The sequence below is a fragment of the Vicugna pacos genome, chromosome 31 (assembly GCF_048564905.1).
Source record: "Vicugna pacos chromosome 31, VicPac4, whole genome shotgun sequence".
Lineage (NCBI taxonomy): Eukaryota > Metazoa > Chordata > Mammalia > Artiodactyla > Camelidae > Vicugna > Vicugna pacos.
This window is the reverse complement of record NC_133017.1, coordinates 4,681,831-4,699,369: the sequence shown is the minus strand read 5'-3', so window position 1 is coordinate 4,699,369 and position 17,539 is coordinate 4,681,831.

Below are 17,539 nucleotides of genomic sequence, written 5' to 3'. Positions count from 1 at the left end.
TACTACACTTTTTTGTACAAAGTAGGCATTTTCAAGTGTGCCATTTTAATTTGTTGTTTATTTTATATTTTTCCTCCTCCTCCTCCTCCTCCTCTTCCTCCTCCTTACTTCTCCTCCATTGCTCTGGAGATTATAATTAACATCTTGTTTTAAAGCAATCTAGTTCACATGAATGCCAACTTAATTTCAATAGTACACCAAAACTTTGCTTTGGTATCAATCTTTTCCCTCCCCCCCTCATGATGTCACTGTCTTACAAATTACACCTTTATGCATTTATAAGTGCATCTACACAGTTTCATAAGTATTGTTTTATGCAGTTGTCCTTTACATCAAATAGAACAAAACATTTACATGTAATACTCAATTTATACTGTTTTATTTTTTTACTCATGTAGTAGTGCTCTTTATTTTTCAGGTGAGTGTCCTTTCATTTACACCTGCTGGACTATCCTTAGTATTTCTTGTCGGGTAGGTCTGCTAGCAATGGATTGTTTCAGATTTTGTTTTTGTAGGAGTGTCTTAATTTCTCCTTTAATTTTTTTAAAGAATCATTTTGCTGGCTATAAAATACTTGGTGACAGTCTTTTCCTTTTATTACTTTGACGATACCATCCCACTGCCTTCTAGTCTCCATGGTTTTTGATGAGAAATCAACTGTCTTACTGAGGAGCCTTTGTATATGTTGAGCCACTTTTGTCTTTCTGCTGTCAAGATCTTTGTTCTTGTGTTTTGACACACTGAGTCTGATATGCCTATTTTAGATGTCTCTACGTTTATACCACGTGGAGTTTGTTGAGCTGCGGCGATGTACAAATTAAAGTTTTCATCAAATTTGGGAAGTTTTCAGCCATTATTTCTTTATATATTCTTTCTGCCCCTTTTTTTCTCTCCTTCCTTCTTGCGCTCCCATTATGTGTGTATTGGTATTGTTGATGGTGTCCCACCTATCTCTGACACAGTGTTCATTTTTTTCATTCATTTTTCTTTCTGTTCCACAGACTGGATAATCTCAGTAATTTTAAGTTAACTGATATTTTCTTCAACAAGTTCATATCTACAGAGAAACCACTCATTGAAGTTTTCATTTTAGTCATTATGTTTGTATTTCTAGAATTTCTAGTTGGTTTTTAATATAAATTTTTTTATTGATATTCTCTGTAAAATGAGATGTTCACATAATTTAATTCTTTAGGCATGGTTTCTGTTAGTTTTTTGAACATATGTGTAATTGCTTATTTATGTCTTTGTCTAGTAAGTCCAGTGCCTGGGCTTCCTCAGGGAGTTTTTATTGACTACTTTTTCCCCTCTGTTATGGCCAAACTTTTCTGTTTCTTTGTACATCATGTAATTTTCTGTTGAAAACTGGAAATTTAAAATATTACAATGTGGCAGATCTGAAAGCCACATTTTCCTCATCTCAAGGGTTTATTGCTGCTTCCATTGTCATTGCTGCTGCAGCTATTTATTTAGTTACATTCCTGAACAAATTCTGTAAAGTCTGTATTCTTTATCATGCATGGCCATGAGATAGTGTGTGTGAAGAAAGCCTAGTTGTCATCACTGTAATAATGATTTGACAGTGATTTCTTTCAATGCCTGGAGCCAATCGTTTGAGCTGATGCCAGGTGGCTGTGTGTCTCCATGCTGTGGTATGCCCTCAGCACCGGCAGGCAGTCTGTAGCTCTTCCGTAGCCTTTAGTTCTTGCTTATGCAGAACCTAAAGTTCAGCCAGAGTTGAAGGCTTAAGGTTGTCTCAGATCTTTCCTTGCCCTGTGCCACACATGTGTACGGCCTTCTACAATTCTCAAAATTTTTTGGAGCTTTTTAACCCTACCTTCACCCCCAGAAAGTCTCATTACTCAATTTTGCCTTCTAAGTTTCCTAGTCAGCATCTAGTTAGCCTCTACTGGTCCCGCTGCCTCAGGCGGTTGTAATGTTAAATACTCACTGCTGATTGTTTCCCACACACACTCTGGGGACAGGCTGTTTGCACAGCATGAGTTTGTGATAGGTCAAATAGTGACAGCTTTCTGGGGGCGGATTTCTTGGGTAACTTTAAATCACTACTGCCCCTACCTTGACCGTGAGACTATTGCTTTTAAAGGCCACCATTTAGGTTAGGATACAGGGATGGGGAAGATCAAGTTACAATGCCACAAAACTCACTATCTTTATGGAGATTTAGCTGTTTTTTTTTCTCAAATAAACAGTCCCCAGATTGCTGGAAGTCTTGGTTTAATTTCCAGAGTTCTACAGAGGTTAATTTTGACAAATTTTGCCATTGTCATTGCTTCATAGAGAAGTAAGTTTTCCAAGATGTCTACTCAGATATTCTAGAAGTGTATCCCATTTGCATTTGTTTTTAACTGAGTTACTTGCAAGACTAACTAATTCTACAGCTCCAGCCCCATTCACATAAGAGTCCACCTGCATGGCTTCTCCTACAGGGAGCAGTGCGCAACCTGTTGTCAGATTGTTGTTTGTTTTTATTAAAGTGAAGGGTTTTTTAAAAATATCCTCATGAGTAGCCTTCTGTCATTTTTACAAGTTATGAAACTTCCACTAGTCTGTAGCTATTTTTTCCCCTCACTTTTCATTGCTTTAATGAAGTTCTCACTTTTAAGGATTTTCAGTATACCAGTTTGTGGATGCTGATCACACGGGTGAGGCATTTAACTACTGTCTAATCCTCAGTCTTTGCTCTGATTCACTGTCTAGAACATCTGAACACATCTACTGAACCCCGTATACCAATGGATGCTAACGGCCCTAATTAAAAGTATGCTTTTTAAGTAAAGCAAAAAATATTAACTTTGACACTGGAAAAGACAAATCTCAAATTTCCTTGCTGATCTTGCTTTCTGTGATCATGAGCTACATCATGATTTTAGAGCCAGCAGGCATATTGAGCTACTGATTTTATTTCATCGGATTTTAGAATGCAGAGCACATTTCAGGCCCACTTATAGCACCATATGTGTATCTTTAAGGATATGTACATATGATGATGTCTTTATAATAAGTACCTTATTTTAAGTACCTACTGCTGTTAACCACATTAAGGAAAGCTTGAAACTGCAGTACTGAAATTTCTCATACCACCATCATCCCGTAGCATCTCTTTTGCACTTAGATGTTGTGTGACAGAGTATTTTTCTTCTCCCTAGAAATGATCAATGTTGAACGGGGAAAAAAAACCCTCTTCAAATAAATATACTCCAAATCACACACTTATCTGAACAATGGCCACAATTTTAGTCCACACCAATCCATCTACTCATACTGACTCAGAGTCCTCAACATAGACAATCCACCCCTGAAGTCAGGGTCCTCAGCACAAGTTTTATCCCCTCCCCATTCCTTGTTGATTCTGACCTACTTTTGTCCAATGCGTCCTGCCAGTCTCTTCGCTGCCTGACTGCAGTTTTTAATTTTTACCTTTGAGTTCCAGGCTGCGCCTAGTGATTTCCAGAAAAACGCCAGACACCTGGCTCATCAGGAGGGGTGGGGAGGATTTCAGGAAGCTGTTAACCTAACTCACTTGCAGATAAGTGAGTGGCTATTGTGAGCATTCTTCTAGATATCTGTCATGCCGGCTGCATCCACCCCAGCAAAATAACGTAGCTCCTCCAACCACCTCTGCCTCCATTCATCTGGGTTTCTGCTTTAAGTGACACATGCTGCTGATGGGCATTATATATATATACATATATATATATTAATTGAAGTATAGTCAGTTACAATGTGTCAATTTCTGATGTACAGCACAATGTTCCAGTCCTTCATATTCACATATATATGTATGAATTCCTTTTCATATTTTTTTACTAAAGTTTATTACAAGATATTAAATATTGTTCCCTGTACTATACAGAAGAAAATTATTTTTTAAACTATTTTTATATATAGTAGTTAATATTTGCAAATCTCAATCTCTAATGGGCATTTTTAAAGCCACATTTGGAACCCTTGTTGCAGAAGAGTCTGAGAAATATATTTTCAACCTCATAGCCTTTTGGTTAGGAAGTTGGAATAAAGGCTGAGCTGGCTTGCCTTCCTTGTCTGCCTTTGTGAGTAAAGGGGTCTGGAGTTTCAAGGCCCAATGAAATGTCCCAGCCCTTCAGTAGCAAACTCTTAAAGCAACCAAAATGCTCCCATCTACCAGAGCAGGACTTGTCCTTAGACACTGCTGGGCATAACCACTGACGCTGTCTAAAGCATCGTCTTCATCTGGTGCACACTTTCTTTAGATGTGTAATATCCTGATTAACAGGACAAGCTGGTTTGGATTCCCAAGGTCACAGGCAGCCTTCTGCCTGACTTTGGTGTATATATGTTCATTGAAGAGTCCTCTCTCAGATCAGCTAGAGCTGTCTGGTGTGTGGTTTGCCAGAGAATGTGGGTACAGTGCTCCCCAACAGAGTGCTGCCGGTTGTTTTATTGCACGAAGAGAGAGAGTAAAAGAGACAGAACAGGAAGTTCTTGTCCAGCCTCAAACACAGTCACCCCCGCCCAGGACTCTTGCTCTGGGCCACACAGCAGTGCAGGTCAGCAGTGATGTGGCCCCGGTGTACTCCAAAACATGGTGTAGTTGTACTGGGCTATCTGTGTCTTTCATGGGCCATGCAAAGTTCTCGGCTTTGTGAAATGGGGAACTAAGGAACTCCCACCCATGGCTGTAGCTCCCAGGGTTTGCACCCTTACGGGTTTTGAGGATTTGCTGGCAACTCATTCTTTTTCACAGGGTCATTTCTCGGTTAAACTGCAGTCCTGTGACTTCCTTATCAGAACTGCTCCTTACGTTCGGGATTTAGTGAAAGATGCCATTTTAGCCTGTAAGTTCATGTTCAGGGAGGAGGAGGAAGACAGCACAGATTAGAATTGCTGTCTTGCTTTTTTTTAATTATTGTTTTCATAAGCCGTCTCCTGTTGTCGCATAGACACTGAGTAAATGAATGACTGTTACACTTCCATTTGAAGGATGAGGAAAATGACACTCAGGGAGAGGAGGCAAAATTCCTGAGGTTCCAAAGACAAAAAGGGATGAGCACAAAATAAGATCCCTGCAAATTTCTTGGCTGTCATCAGCCTTTAGGTCAATGACAGAGTGCCGTGTGTAGTAGTAAACTTGTAGCGTGCATTTAAAAGGGTGCAGATGTTCTTGTTTTGTTGATGCAATCACACTGTTTTGTCTGGGACTCTGAAAAAGAGAAATGGGTTAGAAAATGTTGGTTTCTCATCCTTGGTCCTTCCTCTCCCTCACAGATATGGACCCTTCAATCTGTAGCAGGAATAAGACAGCCCCAGCCTTTCCGTCTCATGAGATCAGTACTCATTCATTTCATTCTTGCCCACCTGTAGGTGATAAAGCACAGCGTGATTTTCATGTCCTGCTTCACTGATTCTTGTGAAATTTGGTGTTTGAAGATAGAAACTCATGAAAGGAAGCTGCTTTTTTTAATATAAAGTGCAGTAATTTTCTTAGCAGAGAAGGAAATTGAGGATATTCTTCATTGAAAATCAATAGAGATTTCAAGAGCATCTGTATTTCTGATGCATAGATTAAAATGACAAAATCTAGAGGGATTACAGAAATACAAGGAAGATACCAAAAGTGTCTTTAAAGAGCTTTTCTAAGACTGGGCTTGTAAAGAGACTGTTAGTTGACAGAGACCCTCTTCTCACCCATAGTCCCTCTCCTTAGGTTGGAAAGGGCCAGCGTTTCCCCTGTGTGCAGTCCTGGTGCTTCAAGTGAGTTGTAGTTTAGGGCGGTGCACATGGTGCTGCCTTCAGTTTGTCCATCGAAAGTAACCCCTGGCAGTCAGAGGGCGAGTGTGTTGCAATGACATGAACCATTCACCGTGCTCTCCGGGGTGTGTGCTCATCTCAGCTCATCCCGGCTCAGGTGATGGCAGAGCAGAGAATGGTGGCAAGAGGTCAGCCATGAGTAGGAGGGAGCAACTGGAGTCAGCTTGGAGCCAAGTGGCTAGGAGTTCCAAGTTGAATTCCCAGGACTTCCTACAGTTCATTCATTCAGCTAATACTTCTCAAGCACCTGTGATGTGCTGGTGTTTCCTTTGTGAACAGAACCAAATCCCTGTCCTCATGAATGTGATGTTCTAGTGGACATAAGAAATGATAAACGCAGAAGCAGATCCAGGTCAGTACACATGAGTACTGTCTATTTTGGAGTGCACAAGGTGAGATCCTATGGGAAGGAATGTATGATACAGGAAAATTTGGGGGAGAGGATGGCCGTATCCCAGGTCTTATTTGGGTCCCTGAGATGCACCTCGTGAAATGTGGGTCCTTGGTTTGCACAGGAATGAATCCAAGAGAGAGCCACAGTTCAGTAAATGTAGATTTATTCAGAGAGATATATACTCCACAGACAGAGTGGGCTGTTTCAGAAGGCAAGAGAAAGGCCATGAGGAGTGGGGGTTAGGTGCTCCATTTTAAAGTAAAAATAGTTACACACTCCTCTGACATAGTGTGGGCTGTCTCCCTCAGCAGAGAGAGCAGCCATGAGGTGTGGTTGTTAGTTTTTAGGCACTCAGGATTTTCATATGCTAATAAGTGTGAGGATTATTCCAACCGCTTTGGGGAAGGTGTTGGGATTCCCAGGAATTGGGCCACCACTCACCCTTTGAACTTTCATGGTCAGCCTTGAACCTTTCCTGGCACCTGTGGGAGTGCCTTTTAGCATCCTGCTGTATTTCAGTGAGTGTATTGAAGCTCAAGATCTACTGGGAGTTGACTTTTCCACCGTCTCAGTGCTAATGGCTGTGCCATCCTTTTAATGGCTGTGCCCGGCCCCCTTCCCTCCTGTCTCATGAAGGAGCTCAGGAGTGATTGTACAATTGCAGAGCAGGGGACAGAGTGGAAAGAACTTTATAAGTGGAAGGTGGAAGGCAGTGTTGGCAGTAGAATTCTCAAGTCAATTATAAAATAAGTGTCTTCTGTTTGCTGGGGGTACCTGGTGTCACATTAGGGAGCTGTGAGCCTTGGGGACTTCAGTGAGTGGGTGGCTCACTGTGTATACTGTGTTGCTTCTTAGGCGGCCCGAGGACAGTTGGCTTATAGGTGACCCATTCATTCAAGCAGGGGTCTCTTTGGGGATTTTCTGCACTTGAGGCTAACATGGGTCACATGGGGGGGGCAGGACCGGCCAGTCACAGCTTGGTCCACAGTCACCTAGTGCCCTCACGGCTTTCATCCCATGGATGCGTCACCTCCCCCTCGAAGGGGACAAGGGCACAAGTGGTGGGGCAGCTTCTCAGTGGTGGGGCATTGCCCTCCAGACCCAACACTCAACAGCATGGACCCCTGGTGTTGGCCACAGTCTTTGCTTGATGAGGCTGTTGGGTAGCTGAGCTCATGAGACGTGGATGCCATTCTTCCACTTTCACCAAGAGCTCTATTTTGAAGATTCCGGTCAGAGAGCCACAAATACTCCCTAGCCCATAAACAAAGAACAGTCCCTTTCCCTCGGGGAAGGGCACACAGAAGGAGAACGGATCATCCCGAGAGCAGGAGAGGCCAAATCAGTCCTGCCATCAGGGGTCTGACAGATGAGCCAGCTCAGTTCCTCTTACTAGTTGTTTACTTGGAGGATCTGGGGTATTTCGGTGACCTGCAAGTGTCAGGAAATAGTACACGAGGGCTTTGTAGATTTTCTGGTCTGGTGTTAACTCACCCCATTGTAGCTGTTGTGCAAGGAAACAAAATTTGGTGGACAACAGGCCATGGCCTCTGCTCCCTGGTGGAGCCAGGAGATTACAATGTTAAGAACGACTGCGGAAGCATAATTTCTATGTTGAGAGGCCAGATGGCCTTACATATCTCTCATGCTGGATGTCTAAGTTGCAAAGGGAAACTGGATTTCATCCAGCTCTCCAGCCAAGGAGGAGACCACAAGAGGCCTCCCCCACCAACTGTGAGCTCTTTGCCTCCACTGACAGCAGCATGTATAGCAAAAAGCTGGGCTGCCACCTGCGTTTCCGTGTAAACATCCGAGTAGCCACAGCAATGGCCTCATGAGCGATGGTGTGCCCAAGGAAGCGCTGTGTGGGACAGAGGGAGGAGTGCCGGGGTCAGACACCGGGAGGGCAGGCAGGCAGTGAGGACATCTGTGCAGCGCAGGCACCGTGGAACTGAGCCATAGGGAGACGAGTTTTGGAGCAGGAAGCCTGGGCAGTGCCGTGTTGTTCGTAAGAAGATCCTGGGCTCTGGATCCAAGAAGTCATTGGCTTGATTCCTGATCCCAACCCTCATCTTGGGCAAATGTTTGAAGCTTTCTGTGCCTCTGTTTCTTGGTGTCCCAATTGGGGACAATAGTAGCAATTACCTCTGAGAGTCAGGAGCGCCTTTATAGATGTCATTTCATTACGCTCACAGCAGCCTACGAGCAAGGTGCTAGGTCCCCCATTTTACACGTGGCAGACGAGTAACTTTTAATCAGTAATCATGCAGCTAAGTATGATCATAATCAGCATTTGAATTTGATCCCTGTGTCTAGATTATTTCTATTCTCACTCAGTATTACTGGAAAACTAGTAACGTCAGAACAAACACTGCTGGGAAGTGAGTGCTTGAAACATGTTTGTCGTCTTCACCATTGGGGAGTGTTGAGTTCACATTCCTCCCTGCCCGTCCGAGGCCCCCTGCATCTCCGGCTGCCCCTGGTGGGGTCTGCAGGACTCTAGGCAGCTTCTCCTTGTTCTCTACCCCCAAGACTCTCTGCTCTCTGCAGGTTGATTCTCAACCCTGACTGCTCGGTAGAGCTAATGTCTAAAAACAAAAAAAGATGGGGAGGGTTCGGCTCAGTGTTAGAGCATGTGCTTAGCATGAAAGAGGTCCTGGGTTCAATTCCCAGTACCTCAATTAAAATAAATAAATCTAACTATCCCGCCCAAAAAGGAAAACAGTGTTTAAAAAACAATAAACAGTACAAAGGCCCCACTCCAGGCTGTGGAGCACTATTTTTTAAAGGCTCCCAGATGCTTCCCATATGCAGGAGGGTGAGAGCTATCCCTTTACACCTCTTGTGAGCTTGTCCACTCACACCCGTTAGCCTCTTGAAACAGGAAAACTACTTGGCTCGGCCTAGAACTTTCTCCCGATTTCTAGACTTTTATTTGCCTAATGCACATCTCTCCTGGAGCCCACAGGCACCCAGCCAGAACTGAATCAGTTGTCTGCTCTCATGACTTGCCCCTCTTCCTGCCCTTCTTTTTTTGTTTAACATTTTTTATTGATTTATAATCATTTTACAATGTTGTGTCAAATTCCAGTGTTCAGCACAGTTTTTCAGTCATTCATGGACATATACACACTCATTGTCACATTTTTTTCTCTGTGATTTATCATAACATTTTGTGTATATTTCCCTGTGCTATACAGTGTAATCTTGTTTATCTATTCTACAATTTTGAAATCCCAGTCTATCCCTTCCCACCTTCTACCCCCCTGGTAACCACAAGTCTGTATTCTCTGTCCATGAGTCTATTTCTGTCCTGTATTTATGCTTTGTTTTTGTTTGTTTGTTTGTTTTTGTTTTTTAGATTCCACAGATGAGCGATCTCATATGGTATTTTTCTTTCTCTTTCTGGCTTACTTCACTTAGAATGACATTCTCCAGGAGCATCCATGTTGCTGCAAATGGCATTATGTTGTTGGTTTTTATGGCTGAGTAGTATTCCATTGTATAAATATACCACATCTTCTTTATCCAGTCACCTGTTGATGGACATTTAGGCTGTTTCCATGTTTTGGCTATTGTAAATAGTGCTGCTATGAACATTGGAGTGCAGGTGTCATCCTGAAGTAGATTTCCTTCTGGATTCAAGCCCAGAAGTGGGATTCCTGGGTCATATGGTAAGTCTATTCCTAGTCTTTTGAGGAATCTCCACACTGTTTTCCATAGTGGCTGCACCAAACTGCATTCCCACCAGCAGTGTAGGAGTGTTCCCCTTTCTCGACAGCCTGTCCAGCATTTGTCATTTGTGGATTTTTGAATGACAGCCATTCTGACTGGTGTGAGGTGATACCTCATTGTAGTTTTGATTTGCATTTCTCTGATAATAAGTGATATTGAACATTTTTTCATGTGCTTTTTGATCATTTCTATGTCTTCCTTGGAGAGTTGCTTGTTTAGGTCTTCTGCCCATTTTTGGATTGGGTTGTTTATTTTTTTCTTATTGAGTCGTATGTGCTGCTTATATATTTTGGAGATCAAGCCTTTGTCGGTTTCACTTGCAAAAATTTTCTCCTATTCCATAGTTTTTCTTCTTGATTTATTTCTGGTTTCCTTTGCTCTGCAGAAGCTTGTAAGTTTCATTAGGTCCCATTTGTTTATTCTTGCTTTTATTTCTTCTAGGAGAAAATTTTTGAAATGTATGTCAGATAATGTTTTGCCTATGTTTTCCGCTAGGAGGTTCTTGCCTTTCTTATTTCAGGGAATAGCACTATAATTTAGACACTGCCAAAGCCATAAAGCTGGCCGGCATCTTTGACTTCTTCCTGCCCTTCCATCACACCTGTGGCCAATCCGTCCACCTGCTGAAATGTTTTCTTCTCTCTCCTCCTGAGAGGGCCTCAGCAGGCCTCCACATGAACCTGCCAATAGTCCTCCCTGCCTCTATCTTGTCTCTTTCTAGATCACTTTGCATGTCTCCTCTTCCTTGGAGGCACACAGAGTCCTTTGAGATGTGCACCTGTGATCTCTCCACCTGTTTGCTCATCTGCCTCCCGCACCCTGTGCTCGCTTGTAGACTATTTGCAGTTCCTGGAAGGGACCTGGCTTTGTTTGGCCTCCCTCCTTTGCATGCGCAGCTCCACAGGGAGAAATGGCCTTAACATTATACGTTCACCTGATCACTTCTAGGGCATCTCAGAACTCAGCACAGTGTTTCCCTCCTCTGGGAGAGCCTTGGCTACAGTTCCGGCTCTCTGCCCTGAGCAACCTCTGCTGACTGTTATCCAAGCCCTCTTAACACGCCTCCTCAGCCATCACTTCACTATGAGTCCTGTGCACCTAGGAGCTCCCCGAAGCAGAGACTGTGTCTTTTTCCTCTTTATTCTCAGAGCATTGTACAGACTCAGGTACAATGGTGGAGGGCACAGTGGTTATTCTGCAATTTCTCTAGAGTTGGGGCCGAGGGGTAACAGTCTGGTGGGAAGAAGGGCTTAGGGAATTTACCCTGAAGCCACATTTTCAATTAACATTTCATGTTGTATTTGTCTGCTATTTAAAGTTACGATTCTTAAAACAGAATGACGATTTCTAAAAATTACTTTACCGATGATTGAGGAAAATGGCAGTTTTCCATATTTAAGAATATTATTTTAAGTTTGTGTGACTGTGGTGGTGGAAAATAAAAATGCAGGGGCTACTAAATCATTCTCATCCCCTTCCCCACCCTCAGGTCCTTTGGACAGAAGAGACAGAGGGATGTGAGGAGAAGGCTTGGAGGGTGTACCGTGCAGTGCTTTTAAATTGTGACAGTTACTTGTGTTTTTTTTTTTACTTTTTTTTTAATGGAGGTAATGGGGCTTGAACCCAGGACCTTGTACATGCTTAGCACGTGCTCTATCACTGAGCTATACCCACCCTTCCCCCCGATATTTGTGTTTTTAGTGGGCATAATGTGCTGGTAGCAGGTACTTTAGCATCAGACACAGTCACCTGCCTCTGACCATCACGTTAATACCTTTCCCCTGAGCTAGAGGGCTAGTCTGTTCCCAAAAGTTCAATAAATTATCTACATTTTCTTTTTTCTTAAACAAAAGGTATTAACTCATTTTTTTTAGTATCGCCTATAAATATAATGTGATTTTATTAACCATTTACCAAAGTGTTAAGTGTAATAAATATTAAGTACAGATTTCTGAAGCATCAGTCATCACTGAAGATCCACATTCTGCTGTTCTCTCTCGATGTTAGTCACCTTACTATTGGAGTTCTGAAAGCAGCGCCAGGCAGAACTTGAGTACAAATTGGACACGGTTGAGCAGGAAGAACAAGTCCGACCAGAATAGGAGGCGCGGTGTCCCCACGTGGAGATAGATGAGATTACTCAGGAAGAGCGGGTGCTGTTTAGATGCACTTTAGTCTGTTTACTTCTGGACTTGTCAGCCTTGGCTGCATGTTGGAATCACCAGGGGACCTTAAAAAATGTTGGTGCCTGGATTCCATCACTGAAAATTCTGATGGTACTTAGTGTCCTGGGGTGCATTCTGGCATAGAGAAGTTTTTAAAGCTCCTCTGGTTATTCTAATGTGCAGCCAAGGTGAAGGAGCACTGCCTGGAATGGTGGACACAGAAAAGAAGATGGCCCTTCCTTCATAATAACAGTAAAAAGGGGGAAAAGAAAAAGACTGGTATAAGTGTATAAGAGGCATTGATTTGTATCCTTTCATAACACCAAAAAAAATGCAAAATATAAATTAACTGCAATGACATAGTTGTAGAAGGAAAGACAAATTGGTTTTTATAGTTGACTCCCATTTTTTCACATGCGGCCTCATTTTCATCGTAGACTAAGTGCCCCTTTGTCTTGAACTAAGTCCCGGTCACTGCTACCCCTTCCTGTTGGGATGTGCACAAAGAAGCATGGTTCTCATCCTAAAGTCAGAGAAAGGGTAGAAGAAGCAGGGAAACATTTGTTGAAGTGCCATCAGTGTTTGAGCAGTGTTTGAGCTAGTCATTTTACATAATTGGAAATGTAAATTTATTGCTGCCACTCCTGCAGCAAAATTAAAAAAATAAAACTGTATATCTTTGTATCAACATTCTAGAGCTATGAAAAGATGATTTTTGAGTCATTTGTATTATTGCTTCTTTCCATCAGCTGAGATAATTTAGAGCTGTTTGTTCTTGCAGTCAGCAGCAGCAGGACAGAAGGTTATGAGCATGAATAACTCTTGGAAAAAATGCTTTTATTAGGAGCATCTGAAAATGTCTCCAAATATAGATTTAATAAATGAATCACAGATCTACAGAATGTTGGCATTGAAAAGATATGGAGAAAGCAGGTCAAAATCCTCTTTTATAAATGAAAAAAATGAGGTTCAGCTACCAATAGAAAGTGACATTTGTCTTTTACAATGTAATAAGCTTCTAATAATCCCCATTATGAATAGCTCCCATTGTTTACAACTGAAGATGGGGGTAAAAGCATATGTTGGTGAAAGACCGTACATTCAGAGATGAAAGCTGAATCTTAGACAAAATTAGATGTTCATAATGCTTTTGAGTCCTGAAAAACAAAAAACTTATCATATTGGCAGCATACAAAAAATACTGAAGAAAAGTTTTTTGGTCATTTAAACTACCAAGTTTAAATTTAAAATTGCCAGCTAATTAGTTTAAATTTTCATTGGAACATGCTTGTTGAAAAATTGAAGATGAAGACTCATTTAACTTTATCGTTCTTCCTTATTTAAAAAATTGCCTTTTTTTTTTTTAGTTTTGTATTTGAAGTATTTTACTTTACTTGTGAAAGCATGCTCCATTGTTTAGAGAGGCCAGCGTTGTGGTAGTGAGATCTTGGGAATGAAGTTGCCTAAATTCATATTTGTACACAGCAGCTTGCTTCCTGAGTGATCTTGGACAACTTAACTTCTCTGTGCCATAGTTTCCTATAAAATAAGAATAAGAGAGTTGCTTCTTCATGACAGTGGTAAGGACGGGTCGAAGTAATGTACAGAATCTACTTGGAAGGCTTCCTGGCATAGAGGAAGGGCCATGTACTTAGTTACAGCTATTATTATACTATATCTGGTTTTATAATCCAGTTAAATCTTGAGTCTAACTGATTTCATCTCTTAAAAAATTCTAAATATAAACTCTGAAATGGAAACTCTTAAACTTCATAGTTGTAGCTAATTAACACATAAAGCTCAACCAAGAAACACACAGTGGAGACCAGTTAGCTGCAGACACCTGTGATTCTTTCTGTCCTGCACAGACTCTAAGCTGTCACTACCTTCACTTCTGAAATCAAAGGCAAGCTAAGGAATAGAGCTTTAGAGCTTGGCCTCGTCAGGTGCTCAGACCATGGCAGGGACAGTTTACTGTTCACATGTGCATTTTCAAAAAATAGTATTAAAACGAACACTGTACATATTTTGTTGTGTGTTTGACAAGGTTAACAGAAAAGAAAAGGAAAAAAAAACAGGAAAAAAACCCATGCATTTACAAACAAGGAGGCAATGTCTGAAAATTATTTTTTTTTATATGTTTAGGATTTAGTGACCAGTTAGGAGAAATAGCATTTCATTGGTGTAATCCCTTGATTGACTAAATTTGTTTTTTTAATAAGGAAGAAGAGCGTGTTCCATTTACCACCTGGGGAAAGTGTATACATATAACCCTTTGTGCAAGTGCTCTTTTTCTTGGTAAGAACCTGCCACAGACTTTTAAAATCTAATGTGAAATGCTGAGAAAACTGAAAGTCAAGTTGGGAACTATGTAGTCTCATAGAGAAAACTTTTTCCAGAGAAAATCTGAGCCAACGCAGGGCGCCACTCTGGAGGGTCCACAGTCTCTTCTGCACACAGTGCTTCCCCCAATTCTTTTCACCTCATTTGTTCAAATCAGATCAGTGGTTTAGGATTCTCCAGGGTCTGATTAAGAGACCAGATGGAGGCATTAAGATTTCTAAAATTTTCCAAGTGTAACAACCTAGGTAAAATAACTAAGAATAGCCTAACAAAAGGATAGTAGGAACTATCAAAAAATAAAAGTAAACTACTGAAAGATATAAAAGATGCTTTAATCACATGATTCTAGATTAAAAGATCATATCTCCAAAATATCAGAAGCTATAAAATTCATTTGGGTTTATTGTGAATAAAATCATATTAGAAATATAATAATTAATAAGATAATGAGAGTTTTACTAGTTCAAGAATAGCCAGATTAGAAAATAGGGCAGGAAGTCCAGATATGGGCTCTGATATCAATAATAATTTACTATAAGAGATGGAAGGCATTACAAATCAGGGAGATAAATAAAGGTTATTCAGTGAATGGAACACTTGTTAGCTACTTGGGGGGAAAAGAAAAGATTGAAATCATACAGTGAACCATATATTATGATAAATTCCAGAAACATTTAAAAAGTAACACAATTAGAAAAAAAACTAGAAATAAATATGAATGAGTATACAACCTCTAGATGAACAGTAAGTTTCAGAGGAAATTATACAAAGATTTCCATGCATCATAAGCATCCTAATTTTAAACAAAACACCAGTGGATGTTATTTGTTTACAAATCCGACAAGGGGCTAATTCCTTCAATACATAGAGAGTTCAGATCACTTCAAATGTAACATCAAAATATCTCAGGAGCGTAGAAGGCAGAGAAGATGAACACACATTCACAAAGGAAAAATTAGATGTCACACTTCAATGGTAATTCACTCAGTGCACATCAAAATGAAATAGTTTTCCACCTCTCAAGTGACACAGCTCTGTTTATGAGGATGAAATGCCAGTGATCACCAATCCCATGCCTAAGTTACTGGATAATTTTTGTGAAGTATGTTTGATTTACAATGCTGTGTTAATTTCTGGTGTACTCCTCAAGCCTTCTTAGAAAGCAGTCTGGCAGTTGATATCAAGAGTCAAAAATATTCATATGTTTTAATCCACTAATTCAGCTTTGAAAAAATTTAATCAGGAATTATTTCAAAATGGCAGGGAAAATTCATTATGGATGCAAGTCACAGACATATATAAAATCTCAGCCAAAATATTCTTCCAACTATTCACAAAGTAGAATAGTATGCAGCCATGAAAAAGTGTGTCCATGAAAATATTTTATGACATGTCAAAGTGTTATGCTTATGATAGATTTGAGAATAAAATTAATATATAAAATGATTTGTAATATACAAACAATGCACCGTTCTGAAGAAATTATGTCTATAGGTCAAAGCATTATTCTTATTTTATTTTTTATTCATTTTCAGAGTTGGAGTCTTTTGATTGTAGGTGACAAAATCAATCTCCAATGTGTTTAAACAACAACCAAAAAATGGGGATGCATGGGATTTATTGGTTCCTGTAAATGAAAAATTCAGGTCTGAGGTCTGGCTTCAGTCAAGGAGAGATACTCTAGCCTAGATGATGTCAAGGGCTGCTTTTGTCCTGTCTTCATTCTGTATCCAAAGATGTCTCAGCATGTTGCTTCTAGGCACGCAGCATCCCAGATCATCCATCCAAACCAAGACAGGTCTCTTTTGGCAGTTTCCTCTCTTAATAGAGGAAGCTTATGGTTCACATGGGCACCAGTAAGTATCTCCTCACATAATAGTGGCTCTTCCTGGGTTATTTGCCAATTCTCCAATCATGTGCGAGGCCAATACTATGAGGGGTATTATTTGTCTTAAACCAACTGAGATCTACTTCTGGTGCTTCAGAAAGAGTGGGTCAATCGAGGTTAAATCACAGGACTATAAACAAAATAGAGGTTACTTATCCTATAGCAAGTTCTGGGTCCTCTTCTAAGACTGGGGACAGATCCAGGACAGCAGTTCTGTCCACTACTGAGTACTTTCAAATTTTCCTTAATGAGCAAATGTTAAATTTATGATCAGAAAATGTGATAAATAAGAAGAATCTTGAGGAAGGAGAATGGAAAGCTTTCCTGTTTCTTAAGAAATAGTGAACCCATTAAGTTCTTGGAAGAAAAATGGAAATGTGTCAAGTTTGTAAAAGTTCTGAAATGAATTAGAATTGATTTTACAGACCATGTAGGAGACAGTGCTATACAGTTAGTGTGTCTTTGGGCTCTTTGAGTATTTCAGTACTTTCACTGAATAGTTGCTTGATTTGGGGCAAATTGCATCATCTCCACGTGGCTCTAATTCCTCATCTGTAAAAGAGATATAATATTACCTTCCCCACAGGGTGATTGTGAGGATTTTGAAAAATAGATGTGTGCTGAAGCAATAGTAAGCATTTAAGGATTCTTAACTATTATGTTTACTTAATACATAATTAAAAAATTATTATGCAGACTTTTAAAAATACATACTATTTAAATGGCCTTTATGTGCTGTACAAGAGAGGAAGGCTTAATATACCTTCTATAATACATTTTTCTCAGCCTTAACTAATTTTCACATTTAATCACACACACACCAAAAAGTTATTCCTTTCACAAGCATGAAGATTTAACTGTGAAGAAAAGGATGATGAAAGAGAGTAGAGGAGAAAATAAAATGCTTTCTCTACAAACTGATGGCTTAAAACTAATAAAAACACCTTTTTAAGACTTTGGTCACCATATTCGTAGCTAATACTTACGCAGAATTTTTCACATGCCTGCGGTTAATGTTCCAAATTTTTTCACAATTAGTAAATAATTGATTCATCACAATAGTCCTATGAATTGCTATTGTTATTCCCCCATTATATGGGTGAGGAGATTGAAGCCACAAGAGGTTAAGAAATTTGCACAAGGCCCCACAGCTAGCATCAGAGGTGGGATCCAGATGCAGGAGTGTGGCTCCAGGAGGGGCTT